Source organism: Amblyomma maculatum, chromosome 3, assembly GCF_055883805.1.
Source record: "Amblyomma maculatum isolate TAMU_Amacu chromosome 3, ASM5588380v1, whole genome shotgun sequence".
Lineage (NCBI taxonomy): Eukaryota > Metazoa > Arthropoda > Arachnida > Ixodida > Ixodidae > Amblyomma > Amblyomma maculatum.
Window position 1 is genome coordinate 133,750,309 of NC_139346.1, and position 19,624 is coordinate 133,769,932.

The 19,624-nt window shown below is 49.4% G+C and overlaps 1 pseudogene; it reads left to right on the forward strand.

Annotated features, from left to right (window-relative positions):
- The first annotated feature begins 7,810 nt into the window (after nt 1–7,810).
- On the forward strand, nt 7,811–10,148 carry LOC146196104 (uncharacterized; annotated as a pseudogene).
- The last annotated feature ends 9,476 nt before the right edge of the window (nt 10,149–19,624 follow it).

Here is a 19,624-nt window from a genome sequence, read left to right on the forward strand (position 1 = left end):
CTGTGACACGAGGTAGGAGGCGGAGGCGGTACGAGCCACGATGGCTCGAGACCCTGAGTTCGCCGCCCTCATACTCCGAGTGGTCCGTGGCAACCTGGACGAGCCAAGAGGGTGCCGAGCCGCCACGACCGTATGTAAGTGTGGCGGCCTGGGCAGACCAACTCCAGGTGGTGGCGGACCTCGCCCTGCCGCGGGTCTTCCGCGGCCGCACTGTGCGGGAAAACTTGGCGGCGCACCCGACTTCGGCGATGGGCCCCGATCCGGGAGCAATCTACTGCGGCACGTGCGGCGTGCTGGAGGTGAACGAGGCCGCACACAGGGCGTCGGCTGTCCACCGGGACATCGCGGACCGCTGCAACACGAGGTAGGAGGCGGAGGCGGTACGAGCCAGGTTGGCTCGAGACCCTGAGTTCGCCGCCGTCATACTCCGAGTGGACGTTCCAAGCGACCAGAATCCGGAGTCCCTCCTGCCTCGCCTCGAGCCCGCGGATGACCGGCTGGTCATTGACGAGGATGAGATGGCCCTTTAAATGGACCTGCTGGAGGGGGGGGGGGGGAGGTTAAAGGGAGGCGTCGGGTGACCGGGAATGCTTTTGGACCGTTAGCGCATAGATTTATATTTTTATTAACTCTGCACGCAAAACTAGACAGAGGTACCACAATGGTGCAAGCAGTGTATTCTTCACAATCTCCTGAAGCAGTACAATGTGGAACAACTAGACATATTCGCATATTAACTTCGCATATTAAAGATTAGCCCCACTACGCGGCGTCGCTTCGTGGCTTCGAAGGGCCGCCGCGAAATTTGAAGCTGAAATACTAAAGCAGCCCTTGCATTAATGAGGTTGTGCAATCAGACGGCTCTGCAACTGCATGGGACTGCAGAAAGTTTGAAAATAATAATAATAATGTTCACTTAAAGTAGCTCACACAAATGAGTGCCTGGCAGCTGCTAACACAGCTGTGTCGCCAAGACTATGCTATGACTACCAATTGTAATTATGCAAGCACGTGATAAGGGGTTGCGAGAACTAGAAGGATAAAACTTGATCTATGCGGAATTGTTATTCAACGCTTTTTGCAGTACCTGCTTGTTATCACTCATCTGAACGACCTGTCCGCTCTATTTTTCGGTATTGTTCCAGTGCTATTAGTTTCTATTTTATAAACCACCCCCCTTTTTTTAATTTATCTGCTGCAATCACCGTCTGGGAAATCCTGCACTTCCCAAGTTACGTGCGATTCCAACCAGATGGTAGGGCCGCTAATGCGTCACATGCGTTTTGTGAGCATTTGCGACGTTGCACTTTGGTGGCTTGCAGCACACAATCTAACAGTGCATGCATGTCTTAAAACAAGAGAATGACAGTGAATATATGCTTCTACCGGTCTTGTCTTAATGCAGCTTTCGAAGGGAAAGCTTCCGAGAATCAAATGAGGCTGCTCAGCGACATCGGAGCCGACAGACAAATGCTGAATTCAGCTCATGCGGCAACAATAGTGACTTTGCCTGAAGACTGCCATCCCTTGCCAGCCACAAGTGCAGACCATGTGTTCGAGCTGGAGGGACATCTGATCGCACCTTCCAACATGAACAATTTGGTAAGTAGCATTTCACACGTTTGTGGCTTGAAACGTGGTTTCCATTGATGTATTTGTAGTTTTTATTTTTTCTCGAATTGCATGCTTCTATGCTGCAACTATTATTCTTCAGTCATGAATATCTTCGCATATGTCGTACTGCTGCATAAATTTCTTGTGATTGGTCTTCAGTTTTACCAGTGAAGCTAAATCATTTCGCATTTGTGTCCATTTTTGCGGGTGAAATACCTCTTATTCGGCGGCACATATATCAGGATTGCTGTCAGGAAAGTATTAATGCAGCTGCTAACGAAACAAGCTGCGCTGCAGTTCAGCTGGAAAGGGTCCCAAGGACGAAAGCATGATTCCAAGGAGCAAGCTCCCATTGTGGCCCTCGTTTGGGGTGACATTCTTTGCGTACTATGCAGCATATTTGTATGAAATGGCGGCTCCGCTTCCACCACTTCAACTGCACATTGAAGTGAGATGTACTATATGATCAGTATGTGTCAAATTTTTCAACGTGCCTCTTCAGCGGCCACTACAAGCAACTTTTGGCCTAAACGCGAATTTGCAGCGCCGTGTTTGCTTTTATGTCGCCAAAGTATTAATTAATAAGTTGGTTTACGGGAAAGGCAAAGCGCATGCATTTGTCGCACTTTCTCCGCGCGCGCCTGAACCGCCCCGTAATGGAATTAGGGAAGAAAGAGGAAGTGAAAGGAGAGAGGTGTCGTAGTGGAGGGCTGCGAGTAATATCGGCCACCTGGGGATCTTGAACATGCACCGACATCGCACAGAATACAGACGCCTGTCCGTATCGCCTCGATCAAAACGCAGCCATCGGCGGTCGAGTTCGAATCCGAGTAATCCGGTACAGTAGACGGCATCCTAACTACTGCTCCACAGCGACCGGATAGTCTACAAAATAAGCGTTCAGTAATTCCTTGAAACTTCCGAATTATACATCGTCTTAGTAGAAGCAAATTTGTGCTTAAGTTTGCAACAATACTATGCTAAAAAAAGGGCTAATACAATCCTTTTTTTTTTAAAGCCTCCGTAAAGAGCACCTTCGTCGAAGCATCGATGATGTTCGTCGGCGAGATCACTAAGCGGTGGCTGGTTGGAGCCCAAGACCGGGAGTGAGGCAGAAGTCAGAGGAGGCAATTACCACCACCTTTTCAAATCCCGAATGTTGACCACGCTGACATTCCTTGCAGTATTCTATACTTAGTCTCAAATGTTTACAGCACTGCTAAAGGCAGAGGCACCCCGGTCTAATCAGGATCACGCGCACTACAATAGGCAGCGATTGTGCTCCTACCAGACTCTCGCGCACCAAATTGGCGGAGTGACAGTAGGAGCACAATTCTCTGTTATAGTGCGCAGCGGCGAAAGGCTCTTAGGAGCACAATTTCAAGCGTTCCTCTGCCTTTCACAGTGCTGCAGATAACTTGTGAGACGAAGCATAGTCACCGAATTTTTGGGTTCGTGCTTTATTTGCAAAGATGCGTAAAACATTACTGTAAAATCAGACGATATATTCCCGTTTTCTCGTCCCTCTCGTTACGTACACTTAACTTTGACACCACAACCATCGCCTGGCTGCTGAAACCGAAACAAGTGGGAAGAAAATTAAATTGTCAATTATCGGTCGTATGAGCAAACCATACCATGATCCATATACAGAAATGCGGTATGTATCGTCAGCAATAAGAACAAATGCAACCAAACTTTGGTACCTCTTCTCCTTAGTATGAAGCAAGTGGCAAAGTGGTCCTCACTATTCTTCACTAAACTGTTTAAAAAATTATTTGCTAGATGGAACGCAGTATTTATATGCTTTCTTCTCCGGTACTGACATGTATGTTTCTTTTTAATGAATGTTTAGGTCGCCTCTGCGTCGTTGTATTTTTGCACAATATACATCATATTGGCAGTGCTTTTGCTCCTATTTTATTCCTGATAAACTGTTACTTCATCACTATTGCATATAATGTTTTTGTATCAATATAAGCAGTGTTTTTACTATTAAAGTATATTTCTCTCTGCTTTTGCGTACTAATCTACTGAGCGCTCAGTGACAGTCTGGCATTCCCTACTCCCAGGCTCATCGTGTTAGAAGAATATGTTCTATTGGCCTAGACTTTCATATTAAATCTGAACAGATGCGCAACGTCCTCGTAACACAGGGCTACCCACCATCTCTAATTGATGACGCCGTTGGAAGAGCTTCAAGCCTTAACCATAACGAAGTACTCCAGAGACACCAGAAAGACAACCATAACGATTACTCAACAAATCTCATCCTTACATTCTCCAGTATCCTACCGAATATAAATAAAATCCTTCGTAAACAATTCAACATCATCCACCAAAGTGAACTTCTGTTCAGTATTTGTAAGTCCGCTCCCTGCGTTATTTACAGACGTTCCACAAACCTCCATTACTACCTAATTCACTCCAAAGATCAAAACACCGCTGCACGTGGTTAATCCCCTTGCGGTAAAGGCCGTTGCAAGGTTTGCAAACACACGCAAAGCACGAGTTTCGCAAAAAGTACTAAATCCAATTTCCAACATTCAATCAATGGCAACTTCGATTGCGACTCATCTAACATTATTTACCTTCTTGAATGCATCATATACGAACAGAAATATATAGGAGAAACAAACTCCATTCCGCCTTCGGTTCAACAACCACCGTGCCCATACCAAGTCCCTTCCAAATCTTCCATTATCGAAACATATAAACCTAGAACATCACTCGTTCGAGTCGTTAAATGTAACTTTCTCCAAGGGGGCTTCAAAAATTCTCGAGAACGTAAACAACGTGAATCTTATTTTATTCACAAATTTAATACCATTCAACAGCGTCTTAACCACCATCCTGAAACCCTGTCGTTTATACATGCTCCCCAAATCAAATAATCTGCTAATTTTTTTGAAATGGCTTGTCTTATAAGTTATCTCGGCCTTTTGGCTAAGATCTTGTTTTGCTAGTTTTTTTTTAACCTCTTTTCTGTTTGTGTTTAGTTCTTTGCCATCCTTTCTGGTTTGTTCATGTAGTTATCTCCCGCTGTTTTTCGCCCTTTGAGCCTTTATCTTTTTTTTTCTTTACTCCTTTGTGTTGCATTGCCATCCAGATTTTTTTTTCTCGTTCTCGGGTGTATTGATTGCAGTATTTGCCGCGTGTTCCTCTCCCGCTAAGGTTTTCTTTTCTTCTTGTATTTCATGTGAGCTTGGTGTGAACTCTGCCTGTATTCTCTTTTATTTGAGTTGAGGCGCTGGTTTTATTGGTTTCCTGCATTGTGATTTCATTGACGAGAGCTCTCTTCCAGTCGAGTGTGGTGTTTTCCATGTTTCGCTCCCGTTAAACCTTTTTTTTTTTCTTTTTTTTTACTTTGAGCTTGGTGAGGGCTCTTTGCCTCGTTTTTCTTGTATTAGAGAGTGCTGATTTTTATTAGTTGCTGCGTTGTTGTACCGAGAGCTCCTTGTCACTTGTATTGTGTTGAGGGTGATTTGTATGTGGTGGTTACTGGTGTTTCTCTCCTGTTCAGCTTCATTTTTTTCTTTTTTGCATTACTGCGAGCTCGGTGAGGGCTCTTTACCCCAATTCTCCATATTTTGAGATTTTTTTTTTTTTTTGCTGTTGAACATTCTCTTTTTTTTTTTGCATGCGTTTTGGTTTTTCTGCCTCATTATTAGTGTATATAAGTTGTTCTTTCTGGATAGTTCTGTTTTTCCCGTGGGAGCTGCAGCGCTCACCTCTTCTGCGGAAGGAAATTCATTCTCGCAGGATGTCGCACGGATACACCCCGCCATTTCTTCCAGACGACAGCCGCGGCTGGAAGTGATGTCATCGCCTCCGACAAGCAGCGCCATCACCGCCAGCAGGAGCCGCATTCGAGTCCGATCGCCGTTCACCAGCCCAAGCCCGGCCAACAATGAAGAACCGCCACAGCCCGGATCGCAACCTCGCCGTGATGGGAACAGCCTTGCGCTGTTCTTTCCGCTGGCGAGGACGTTCCGATGTACGGAAGAGGGATGCGCTACCGCGTACTCGCCGGTATTGTGGACGTCCAGGCGGCAGTCCCTGACTCGGCATCCTGAAAGTGAGCATGGGGTGCGCATAAGCCAGGTCACGCATTTTTGCACTCTCTGCCACAGAGAGGTCGGTCCTCGGCCAAAAGCGCATCCCTGTTTTACTGGAGAGAAGCTCGAGGTGGCCAGCACTGATTTGCACAGCCACAAGTGCGGTGATTGCCAACTCTTTTCCATTGAAAGAGGGCTGGAAAATCATCACATGTGGCACCGCAAACAGACTGCCATGCAGGCATTACCGCCCCGTCCCATGCCACCGTTAGCGGCGACGAGAAGACTAAGACGGACGCCATCACGGGACACCAGACCATCGGATCTAGAGCCACCCCAAGAAGAGGACGTCAGCCAAGATGCAGGGAAGCCACCCTCAACGCCTCAACCAGACTCCAATGGGGAGGAAGCAGGCCGGGAAGAGCCACGACCGCTAACTCCCATCTCTCCTCCTCCAGAGAGCAGCGCCACAACGAGAGGAGCTACACCACCACTAATTTCTCCCTGTTCCCCATCCCCGCAGGATGACCTGGGAGTCCCCGTGCCTGCCAGCAGCATGCCCAACACCAGCAGGGAGATCCAGAATTCACAAGATTCTCTTTCCTTGCAGGCAGGTGACGGACAACAGGCTCATCTGTCAACAATCAGCGAGGAAAGCAGCACATCCCGGCTTCAAGATGATGATGGCGGCGGCCATCACGACGCATTTGCCACCCAGAGGGCACTAACTGATTCTCTTTCTGATGAACTGGAGTGCGAGGGCATACTCGTCGACCACACCAGGCGCCTCCAGTGTTTACTGCGTGAGCCTGTGTCTGCTGAGGGTTGGGATGGTATTCTTTCCATCTTGGAAGAGGCCATCACCGAGGTTGGAAAGGCAGTAAAGCTGCTGAAGGCTCCGGCCGGAGGTAAGCCGCGCCGCCCGACCAACCCCGATAATGCTCAGCAGTACCGCAGGAATCGCCGCCGAGCAGTACGCCTGATTGTGAACGGCGAGTCGCCTATGTGCACGGTTCCTTTACAGGATCTCGAAGACCACTTCACTGCAACGTGGGGCCCCAAGGAGGTGGACACCAGCCTTCTTCTCAACAAGGCCAAGAGCAGCGACCTCACGGAATTCCCTCTGGACAAGTTCACCGAAGAGGAGGTCCTGACTAAGCTGAGGAAATGTGAAAAAACCGCGCCCGGCAACGACCGAATCACCTACCAGCATTGGAAGACGACAGACCCTGAAGCAGCCTTCCTGACAGCAGTATTCAATGCCTGCCTCAAGTTCAAGAGAGTGCCCCCAGCATGGAAGGAGTCCCGAACCATCCTCGTCCACAAGAAGGGACCTGCGGAGGACATCACGAACTGGCGCCCCATCGCACTCGGGTCGACGATTTCAAAGCTGTATGCTGGGTGTCTCGCCACTCGGCTGCAGCGATGGATCGCTGAACACGAGCTGCTCTCGTTGTCAAAAGGGGTTCCTGCCGCACGACGGTGTGTTTGAGCACAACTTCGTGCTGGAGGAGCGCCTTGACGCAGCGAGGGATGGCGGTGGGGAGCTGTGCGTGGCGTTCCTTGACTTCAGCAACGCCTTTGGATCCGTTGCCCACAACGCCCTCATCGACGCACCACGTGGAGCCGGAGCCGGCAGCGACGTCTGTTCGATCGTCGCTGACCTCTTAAGGGACAACACCACCACCATCGTAGGACAAACACGGCCGATCGACATCTCTGCAGGGATTCGACAGGGATGCCCACTGAGCGGGCTCTTGTTTAATCTTGTCATTGACCCTGTTTTGCGTGCTGTGCAGGGAGGCGAGAGGCAGCACAACATCCTTGCCTACGCCGATGACCTCACCCCAGTGGCCAATGACCCGGAGAAGCTTCAGGTCCGCATTAACACTGTTGGATCCCTTTCTTCTAGGCTGGGACGACAGCTTAACCCAGCGAAGTGCCGCACTCTACATCTGAGCGGCAAGACACCGGTTGGAACAAGAATGACCCGTTTCTTTATTGCAGGAGCGGAGATCCCAACAATCCAGGATTTTGAAAGCCAGACGTTCCTGGGCCGCCCTGTAGGGTTCAAAGTCTTCCCGGACAGAGCTACTGTGGACCAGGCCATCAACACCGGCCGCCGCCTGTTTAGCTCAATGCTCGCCCCTTGGCAGAGATTGGACGCTGTCAAAACATTTGTATATCCAGTGCTCAATTTCTCCATGCGGTGCGGTGTGTTGGGCAAGTCAGAGTGGGCGCGCCTCGACGACGCACTGCGGCCACTAATCAAGAAGTCTCTTTATCTTCCAGGAATCGCGACCAATGAGTACCTTTACAGCAGCGCAGCATCGGGCTCAGTCGGCATCCCCAACGCAGCGGAGCTGAGCGACATCTGCCGCATCGACAACGCATTTAAGCTCCTCTCGTCTCCTGATTTAGAGGTGCGAGACCTAGCGCTGCATGCCGTAACTGCCATCACGACGAAGCGACTACGCCGACACTAGGAGTTCTTCCCAGCAGTCAGCCGCGTCAGCGGCCACCCGCTACCTCTCCTAGAGGCCTAGCTCGGCGGGCCGCTTCGGCGGCCGCGGCACCCTATCCTCGAAAAAGGATTTCCTCGGAGCCGCCGTCGTTTGCTGCGGCGGCGGCGCCCCCCCCCCCCTACTTCATGGACAGCAGCCTGCAGAACCGCCCTCGGCTTCCTGCAGCTCCTTGGATCTGGGACGCACCCTGGCTAACTCTCGCTGCACCCTCGTGGGGGGAGAACCATGGCTCCCCCATCGCCACGGACTACGTGTTGCTGTGGATCCGGCGACCTACCCGCCGCGCTGCTGCTGCTGCAGCAGTTCCCGGCGGCCTCCCCAGTTGCCGCCCGACTTCGTCGTCGCGGTGACTCCCTGCTGACATCTTTGTGACGCCGCAGTCCTCGCTGCGCTCGCGCTTCCAGCCAAGCCAGCATGCTTGCCACGTGCAAGCCACCCGCCGTCCTCGCAGCACCACTTGTGTGCACCGAGGCGGCTCCACCTCGCCGCCATGGACCACGTGTTCTCGTGAATCCTGGCACCCCCTCCTGCTGCTACCTGGGTACTCCGGGACAGCTCCTCGTGGGCTCCCTGCTCGCGGGCCTCGGCGCGCTGTCTACTGACGGTCTCCTCAGCGCCACCCGCCGCGCTGCTGCCTTGGCAGCAGTCTATCGCGGTCCCCTCCTGCTGCGGCGGTTGCCCCAATCGCCGTGGCGTCCTGCTGTCACCAGCAGTCCTTCCTGTGCCTCGCAGAGGCGCAGTACCAGGCTTCGCCTGGACCCCCCGCAAGCGCTGCTGCACCGGAGGCCGCGCACCGGACCACCGACCTGCCGATGCTCACCGGGCTGTTTGCTTGGTGCGGGCCAAGACGACAAGGCGATCTCCCCTCCCCACCCCTCCCAACATCCCACTTCCCCATCCCCCGGACACCAAGAGTGCCGCCGCGACATTAGGCCGGCATAACCCGTGTCCGGTTCCCCCCACCCCCCGTGAATATCCCAAAGTTCCCAACCAACCAACCAACCAACGCCGACCAGCTACCGATGACGACATCGCTGCCTACCTAACAGGGAAAACGGAGGGAGACTTCCGAGCTAGGGCAACGCAGCTTCAGTCTGTATGGACGGATGCTCGCAAGGCTTCCCGGCGCCTGGCGGTCACGTGAGAGATGCAAGAGGGGGGCCCCAGCATCACTCGCGCCGACGTGACCGTCACGCAGAAGCAGCGCACGAAAGTGGTGAGGACACTTCGGAGCATCGCTATGCGCGCACGAGATCACAGAGATCACAATCTCCAAGAAATGCCTAACCAGGGGAAAGTGATGGAGTGTGTAGCGGCCGACCGTAGCAGTTCCCACTTCATGAGGACGGGGCGCTTCACTCGCTTCTGCGATTGGCGCTTCGTGCACCGTGAGAGGCTGAAACCTGCTGCCCCTCAACGGAGCCAGGCCGTGGGATGTCGCTGCTGACCAGCGGTGTCGGAGATGCGGGCAATCCCTCCCGCATGTTCTCTACCACTGCACGCGCCAGAGCGTCGCCTACACCAGCCGGCACAACCGGATCATCGACCGGCTAAAGACAGCCGCCGAGAAGCGATTCACCGTCACCCACGAGAACCGGCCCGTGGGTGACACGAACCTCCGCCCAGATCTTGTTCTGGCACGCGGGGAAACGGTGATTGTCATTGATGTCACATGTCCCTTTGACAATCGCAAAACCGCCTTCGATGCTGCACGGGAGAGTAAGGTCGCCAAGTACGAACCCGTTCGCCAATACCTGCTCCGGAAATTCCAGCGGGTCAGCATCGAGGCAGTCATTGTTGGGGCCCTGGGCTCCTCGGACCCCAACAATGACAAAGTGATGAGGCGCCTCTGTAGCAAATGCTACATATGCGTCTCTTCAAGAAGCTGGCGGTGAGCGACACCATCGCAGCTTCTCGTGAAGTCTATGCTAAACACGTAGCTGCAAACTGAAGGGCTCGCACTTCGGTGGACTTCATCAGCTCGAGTTAGACTTCCTATACGCACAACAACACATTCACCCCATAGCAGGAATAAAACTTTACAGATGAGATTTCCCCTAAAAAGGAATGATGAACAACAGTAGGTGTCTGCAATAAAACTGCTAGGAAATGTACAAAACATTTCTGAAATCACTTATCACTTAAGAGTTCTAGCTTCGTGAATTTTTGATTATACGATAATTGAGGAGAGATTTAAAGGTCGTATGGCTGGCTCACGCCAGTTTCTCGACGCCTTTTTTTTTCTCAGTAATGAAAGGCGAGGCCAGGGGGGGGAGGGGTTGGAGCATTTCCGAATTCCACACATCGCTGCTACTGACTCGTTCTGTGGTCCACACTGCGATGCCCGGCTGAAGAAAAACAAAATACGACGGGCTTACAGTTCACTTTGACAACTTTGCGCGAACTTTGAGACTCAGGGAATACTTCCTTGATGGGACACAGAGCACTGCTCATGACAGAGAATTCGACCTTAAAAATACGGGGAGAGAAACATTTGGACATGTCCATTAGTGCCGTCCAAGACGACGTAATCAGAGATTGTAAGGACCACAGACCAGGTAATCAAAATCTTTCCAAAAAGGAACGTAACGCATTGAAGGTGCTCAGTAGACGGAAACACGTAGTCATCAAGCCGGCAGATAAAGGAGGCGGCATAGTGGTCATCGACAAGGTCTAGTATATTGAGAAAGGCATTAGATAACTCTCTAATACTAAATTCTATAAACACCTACAAGCAGACCCCACTCTAGAGCATCAAAACTTCATAGCAAGGACTCTAAATGAGCTCGCAAAAGGTGGGGACATCTCCTTGCGATTATGCAAAGCCCTGACCGCCTCACACCCGTCGCCCACAGCCATCGCACATACGTGACACAAACCACTTCCTTCGCGAAATAGAAGGTCTAAACCTTCCAGGGGGGCCTTCCTTGCAACCTTAGATGTGGTCTCCCTATATACAAATATCCCGCATTCCGACGGAATCAAAGCTCTGATTGAGGCCTATAAATAGAATAAGAAGGAAGGATCCCCCACTCCAGAAGTCCTAGAGGTATTGACGAAACTAGTACTGGAATACAACAACTTTGAATTCGGCAGTGAACACTACTTACAACTTAACTGCACCGTCATGGGTACAAAAATGGCCCCTACTTATGCTAGCATCTTCATGCATAGCATTGAGTGAATTTTTAACTTACTTCCCCTATTAAGCCCACCCTATACAAACGCTACTTCGATGATATTTTCTTAATTTGGACTGACATGGAACAATCAGTCCTGAATTTCATTCAGAACTTCACAACCCTAGCATATCTTTCACGCACACATATTTCCGAAAAAAAACTTTCTGGACGTTGAAATTTCGGTCCATGAAGGTTCGCTTAGCACCAGCGTATACAGAAAATCCACGGACCGGCAACAATACTTACATTTTCAAAGCTGTCATCCTTATCACTCAAAAACAATCATTCCATATTCTCAGGCGAGAAGTCCTCATTAAACAACGATACCCACCAGATACTGTTGACGATGCCATGAAAAAGGTATCTAGACTCAACCGAGAGGAGCTATTAGAGAAACGTCGAATAAAGGAAAAAATTGACCGTCGAACAAGCCTGCAACTCACCTTCACAGAAGTTTCAGCCGTTGAATCATCTGTGTATATATGGTATTATATTCAGTTAAATACATTGTGACGTTTCTGTTGCGCCTAGTTGCTTTTTAAATGTCAAGTCCAACATACGCGTACGTCGACTATCGCCACGGCGCCAAAGCTATCGTTCCCGTTGAGCTAATCAGACTGAAGCCAATTGATGTGCGTGATGTTCAGCGAGGAAAATATGTCTATTGGCGCTCAAAAGACGCTGCCGGCTGTGTCGCAGAAGAAGGCTACTACCCTGACCCGGCGATATCGTTTTTTTTTTTTGGGTGGGGGGGGGGGGGCGTAAGTGTGCTGTTCCTCACTTTCTATAGTTTTAAAACGCGATGCGTAGGGTCCTTGACTCCTTGCCCCACATCGGCTCCTTCGATATATACAACATGCCTGGGTGAATTGGGCAGATAAATATGTTTAATTACTTATCGTTCAACTTTAAAATTTGAAAGTAAGCTCGACCCAAATTCTGTTTATAACATGTTCTTTTCATTTTGCAGCCACGAAAAGCGACCTTATTGAACGCATGCTAAACCGGAGTGTTGCCATCCCTTACAACATATTTGATGTTAGTAAAAGCCAACAAATGCCCAAAGAATCTTCCAAGGTGAGGTTGTTTTCAATTGCCTCTATAGAGTGCGAATTATTTTTTGGATCTGCTATATATTTTCTTGCGGTAATTCCTTCTGCTTTCTATTCTGTTTGCAATCAGATGATGTCAAACAAGAAAAGGAAAAGAAATATTGCTGTAGCAAAAAGTCTGAAAGGCACTGAACACAAGTAATGGAACAGTCCAGTCTCTGAGTCTAGTGTCAGTAATGACGACGAGGAGTTTGTGTCAACTAAGCGGCTGCGTATAGCTGAAAAAATAATAGAGCACTGCAGGATAAGTTGCGGGCCAGCGAACGCAGCCGTCTTGAAGAGGTGCAGCGAAATCACAAATCGCAGGACCTCCTGGATAGTATAGTGAGTGATTGTATTATGTAATTGCCCTTCGGAAGTATAAATGGGGAAAACAGGTGAGCTGCCACTTGCATAACACCTAGTTAATTCTGTTTATCAAACCAAAAGCTTACTTCATTAACTGTCCTATCTCTAAAATTTAGAACATGATTTATCTGCAGCTCAGGCAACAGTTGAATGCCATTTCGGTTCGAGCTACTGTGCAATGATAACTTTAGTGCACATTCCGCAGCACATGTTCACATGTGTTGCCTGTAGTAACTGTAAAGATACAGTGCTGTACGTACACTTCCGACAGAAAAACTGGAGGCGGCCTTCGGCCAGACATCGAATGGACATAGGGAGCTCTCAGCAGCACAGATGACCTTGGAAGTATGGAAGGGGCTCTTCATGAAAGCTGGTTCTTAGAATAAAAATATTGCAATTCTGAGACTTAAAGCAGATACGATTTTTACCAGCTTTCATATTAATACTCATTGCTTCACTTAAGTAACACAGCCAAAAATGAGCAGGCTGTAAGGACCTCAAATTTTAGTTCTGTTCTCTAATAATGCACATCAGTGAACATATCACTGGCATGTGGAGTTTGCCTGAGCCTAATAATTCCTAATTCTATTTATATGGCAATTAATATTTAACTGTAAAATATTTACTATGACGCCATAGACATCTTCAGGAATCACCGAGGTCATGTGAGGCATATGAAAATTGCTGTGCATTATATGCTTGTATCCTTGTTATTTTGATCCCTGGGACAGGTTTGCTAGGGAGCTCCAGTAGGAAGAAATGCAGGGGGCACTTTGGCTCATTAAAGTGCTTCACGGCGGAAGCCTTCGCCGCCGCACGGCAGGAACGCACGGCCGGGGGAGACCTCGCTTCCCTCTTCAGCGAAGGAAAGAGGAAAGACCCCCTGGGGCGAGGAAACTCGGGGGATGTGACGGTGACTGAGTCAGCGTATCGCCAGCCCCTGTATCGCTGTGGAATGCTTCTTCGAGTTCTCCATGGAAAATAAACGTTGTGTTGTGAAACAAGAACGTTTGTGGTGAAGTGGTGAAGTGTTAGCATCAGGATATGCTTCTTCGAGTTCTCCGTGGAAAATAAACGTTGTGTTGTGAAACAAGAACGTTTGTGGTGAAGTGGTGAAGTGTTAGCATCAGGATATGCTTCTTCGAGTTCTCCATGGAAAATAAACGTTGTGTTGTGAAACAAGAACGTTTGTGGTGAAGTGGTGAAGTGTTAGCATCAGGATATGCTTCTTCGAGTTCTCCATGGAAAATAAACGTTGTGTTGTGAAACAAGAACGTTTGTGGTGAAGTGGTGAAGTGTTAGCATCAGGATATGCTTCTTCGAGTTCTCCATGCAAAATAAACGTTGTGTTGTGAAACAAGAACGTTTGTGGTGAAGTGGTGAAGTGTTAGCATCAGGATATGCTTCTTCGAGTTCTCCATGGAAAATAAACGTTGTGTTGTGAAACAAGAACGTTTGTGGTGAAGTGGTGAAGTGTTAGCATCAGGATATGCTTCTTCGAGTTCTCCATGGAAAATAAACGTTGTGTTGTGAAACAAGAACGTTTGTGGTGAAGTGGTGAAGTGTTAGCATCAGGATATGCTTCTTCGAGTTCTCCATGGAAAATAAACGTTGTGTTGTGAAACAAGAACGTTTGTGGTGAAGTGGTGAAGTGTTAGCATCAGGATATGCTTCTTTGAGTTCTCCATGGAAAATAAACGTTGTGTTGTGAAACAAGAACGTTTGTGGTGAAGTGGTGAAGTGTTAGCATCAGGATATGCTTCTTCGAGTTCTCCATGGAAAATAAACGTTGTGTTGTGAAACAAGAACGTTTGTGGTGAAGTGGTGAAGTGTTAGCATCAGGATATGCTTCTTCGAGTTCTCCATGGAAAATAAACGTTGTGTTGTGAAACAAGAACGTTTGTGGTGAAGTGGTGAAGTGTTAGCATCAGGATAGAACCACGACGTCACTGATCGTCACTACACAATTTTCTGGCGCCGAAACCGGTACGGAACGTTTACAAGATCAACGAACCCCCACATCGACTCGAAGCACATGGAGGCCTCGAAGAGGAGAAGGAAAGCTCTGCGAATAGAAGCAACGCGCCTGGTTGGTGAGGCGGAAGCTTTAATGAAGTCTACCGCACCGACTGCCGACAAGCTAGAGGTAAAGAAACTGGCAGTAATTTTGGGAGCTGTTCGAAACAATTCAGGCGTATCACCCGCAGAAAAATTCCAGTATTTGAGGTCCACACTGACAGGAGACGGAGAATCTACCATCGCGGGGCTGCAACCGACATCGGAGTGTTACAGCCATGCCGTGGACATCCTGAAGCAATGATACGGAAACAAAGCTATTATCATCCGGGACCACATGCAGGGGTCTCATGGCTGCCGCTCAGATGTGATTGGCAGGTGACGCCCGAACGCTGCGGCACTGGTATAATTTGCAGGCTCTCATTCGGGGTCTTAAGACGTTGGGTGTGAGAAAAGATTCATACTGCGCAGTGCTGTACCCTGTTGTGCTCCGGGAACTTCCTGAACGATCTAAGCCTGGTGTACAACAGAATGATGGCTTAGAACGATGCAGAGGATACCGTCAGTGACGATACTGCAAGCACTGACACCAATTCCGAGACGTATGCAGCGTTAGCACATAAGAAGGAGCTGCGTGCACTTCTTCGGTTCCTGTGGATATAAGTCGAGAGCCGTGAGAGGGTGAGCGGGTATAAGCCTGACGACGCAACTGGCAAGCCCCAATCTCGCTACCTAACGCATGCGAGAATGAAAGGCACGCCATAGTCGGTCAAGCCTCGACGCAGCCTTGGATGCCACAGTGAAGAATTCGGAATGTTTCCTCTGCAAGGCAAACAGCATGTATACCTGAAAACTGCACGGCAGAGACAGACTTACCAGAGAAGAAACGATTATTACGGGAGGACTGTCGATGTTTCCGAAGTACGAGCCCGAGACACACTGCGAGAATGTGCAAATGCAAGGTATCGTGCAGCAGGTGTCGCAGCAAGCATGTCAGCACTAGGGTCCCTCGATACCAGCGCTGCCGTTCATGGTGATGACACCCTTTGGCATGCACCGCGCCGCCGCTTTTTCCGCGCTCGCAATCTTGAGGCACTGTCGCTTCATGCCGTTGCTGCGGAGTGTCCGAAGCGGTTGTGTTGTGCGCTGGGTGCTGGGCGATTGAACTGTGTTCAGCCGCGAAACCGAGCATGACAGGCTGCTGTGTTCCATTGTGTGCTGGTTCAGACTGGACGGCGAATGGCAACGCGAAGATCTGTGAGGTAAGCAACAATACTTTTGCTGTTTTATGCATCCCTAAAATTTCTTTTGGTCAAATATGTGCATATCGATTGTGTAAAAAGGTCTAGCGCAGACAAGGCCACTGGAACGATGACAAACACAAACGCACACAAGCGCTTGCGTATGTGTGCATTTTCTTGCTCTCTGTATCTGTTTATAGTAAAGCGTTTAACAAGATATTTTTGTACTCGTCGAAAGCAGCTACCCACTTCCGTTTGGAGTGATATCTCACGCCACTTCACCCATCTGCTTGTAAGCATGAGCTTTGTGCTGTTTTGCCTTCAACAATCTGGCACTGTGCGCAACAGATTTTTGTCTGCCTTCTTCAACATCGAAGCAGGTCGAAGCGTCGTTATAAAAGTGAATATCGCACGCGCTGGATAGAATTGCCTGGCATTGGCAGTAGCGCTCTGTGGCTTTCAGCTGTAAAATTTCAATTTTCAGCGTGCGTGAAGGTTTACAAGCTAAATATATGGACAATTACGTCTACTATATTCTAGTCAGTCGAGAAAATTTAATATAACTTTCAGTGAGTGACATTCGACTTCATTATCATTCGCGGAGTGTCACACAATAATCTCTTTACTGTGGACTACATAAACTCTCAAAATGACAAAAACTAAATAAATGTGAGAGAAAGCCCGCACCGAACCAGAGGTTATCGTAAACAAAAACCAATTGAAAATAAAAGCAAATCAGAAACTCTGAAAAGAAAATTTCAGGAAAGCAAATCAGAAGAAAAAGAAAACTATTGCACAAATGTCGGCCGGCAAAAGTGGTTTTTAGGGCAGAAATTCCCCTCGGCAAAATGACTCATTGCACTGACATCACAAAGCACACGGGCGCCTTTAAAGCAAGGAGAAGAGAGAAGCAGGTAGGAGCCAGTGAACTGATGCGCAACTAGTGAAAAAAAGAAAGCAAAGAAAGGAATTCAGGTAACGGACACTATAGAACAAATCTATGTATTAATACATATAAAAATAAACGAGGACACTCAAGGTAGGAAAACAGGAAAGCCACATGTCCACATGGCAGGGGCAGGGCCGCAGCCCACCAAAATTGGTCATATGGCGCCCCCGACCACACACGACATGTTAAAGACTTTGTAATCGCACCATCAGGGCGGGAATGAACGCAATTGACAGGTGGAAGCAAAGAAGAGACACGAACGGCAATGCGTATAAGCAGCGCACGAGAACGAGTGGAGGATAAAGAAGGGAAATCTTGAGGGGAAACAAAGTACGGATACCCAGGCAGTATCTTTGCTATATCCGCGGTGAGTGGAGAGGCGCGTAGGTAATGAATCACGTCACCCTTAGCTTCACCGCACGGCCAGGAAGGCGAAGAAAGAAGTGCAAAGCGATGGAAGTACGAAGGAAAGCGGCCATGGCCTTGATGTAGCGGCGGCGCACTACATCGAGGCATCCTAGTCACCACAATGTGCGACCCGAGCTTCATTCCTGATCGACGAGACGCTCGATCGCATGGAACCTCACGTGATAACGAGAGAACTGCTCCAGTGAAGCTACAAATAACGCAGAGTGGCTCGACACCGACAGTTCTGCTTATAATGGTAACTGCACGGGCGGAGCATCGAAAGAAATGAAAACTGTCGCGCATCATATTCGACACCGGTACTGAGCAGCTATCGAAGGAGATCAACTACAGACTGCTCGATACCTAGATCCTCACAGTGGTGGTGTTTAGAGGCGGCAAGAACGCACAAAATGACAGAACGTACGAAATCGACGCTTTTGAAACACCGACCATCTGTGAGCAGGAACTACCTTGTCGGGACGAAAATATACTGAAAAACTTAGCAGAATTGGGCTGTATTCTGGGAGACAACCTAAACGCACTGGAAAACCGCTAAATTTATATTCTGATCGAATCGCACCATTACTGGGGAACGGTGACGGGACGGATCCATCAGCTGAACGGCAGCCTGACCGCTGCAGAAACCATGTCTGGATGGGCGGTTCAGGGCCGAAAGAGTACACGCTCTCCGGACGTGAGTTACACCCAGGCGATCGTTATGAGAGCGTCAGTGGAAGAAAAAGCCCCTTCGGTCATTCTGAAGCAGTTCAGAGAACTCGAGAGCTGAGGAGTTGTGGGTACACCGACAGAAAACCCCTGCGAGAACGAACTGAAACGAAGGTCTGCGTGAAGCATCAAAACATGCAATCGGAGGTGTGAAGTCGGCCTCCCACGAAAGCCAAAAGCGCAACAAGCGACCAACGTGACAAAGGATGAGTTCGAGCGCCGAACTTTAGATAACCTTCGGCAGAGCAATGGAGTGGCTGAAAAGGTGGTGCATCGGGTGTGACGTGTCAGCAGTGCACTGCTTCGCCGTTAAGTGCTCCTACGGGACCGCTGGCAAACGACCGGACAACACGAGCGGTCCCCTTCAAGGTGGTCGGCACTCACTATGCAGTACCATCCCATGCAAAGAACAATAAGGCGTGTGCAAAGCCTACACAGTGTTGTTTACATGTGCGCTCACGCAAATTGGCACCATTCTTTGCGACGTCGAAGCCGTCGTAAATTCTTGGCCGCTGACATATGTGCACAATGAGATCGGCGAGAGCGACCCCTTTACGCCATCCAGCTTCCTCTTTGGGAGGCAGCTAAAGACACTCCCGACAGCGGATGGGGAGCCTACCGCTTCGACTCCTGGGATGCTTCGCTCGTTCTGGCGACAAAAGAAAGATTCCAGAACCGTTTCTGGAAAGCCTGGCGAGCGAGGTGCCTCTGCGAGTTAAGGTCAGCTTGCACAGCGAACCAAACGCAATCTCCCTCGCCTAAAGTGGGACAGCTGGTGCTTGTCAGAGAGCCGTATGGAAGATGAGTTAAGTGGGAAGAGGGTTGTACGGTAAACAACAAAGTTCGTTCGTGCGAATTAAAGATGTCAGGCGGCTCTGTGTGCCGAAGGCCAGTGCAGCTTGTGTATCCTCTAGATATCTAGGGCGAGATCCAGCAGCGGTTCCTTTCAGGAACCGTTCATTTTGAGATGACGTAAAATCTACGTCAGCGAGAGAGGGGCCAGTGCGCTAGGAGGAAAACGGGAAAGACACCGGCCAATCGATGAGCGCGGCAGCATACGTCGATTTGCTTCACGCCTGTTCGGCTTTTTCGGGCCCATGTACTAGATAAGTCGCTGCAGGCATGGATTAATTATAACATCGTTATAATAACAAATGATATTTACATGCAAGTTGTAATATGCCTGAGATATCCCAGTAAAGAATCATTGCAGCCTTACTTGGCTCAAGTTTTCTTTTTTGGCCGATATATGGTGCCGCATGCGTGCGGTATAAGCAACCTGCAGTATCCAGACGGCGCTAGTGGAGCGTAAGGCTCCTCCATTTTTTTAAAGGTAGCGACAACTACTCGAGCGCACTCTCGAGGGGTCCAGGGGACAGCGCTAGCAGACGACGCGCCGCACTCTTTCGTGCACACTTCGTACTCATGAAGCAGCGCTCGGTGCA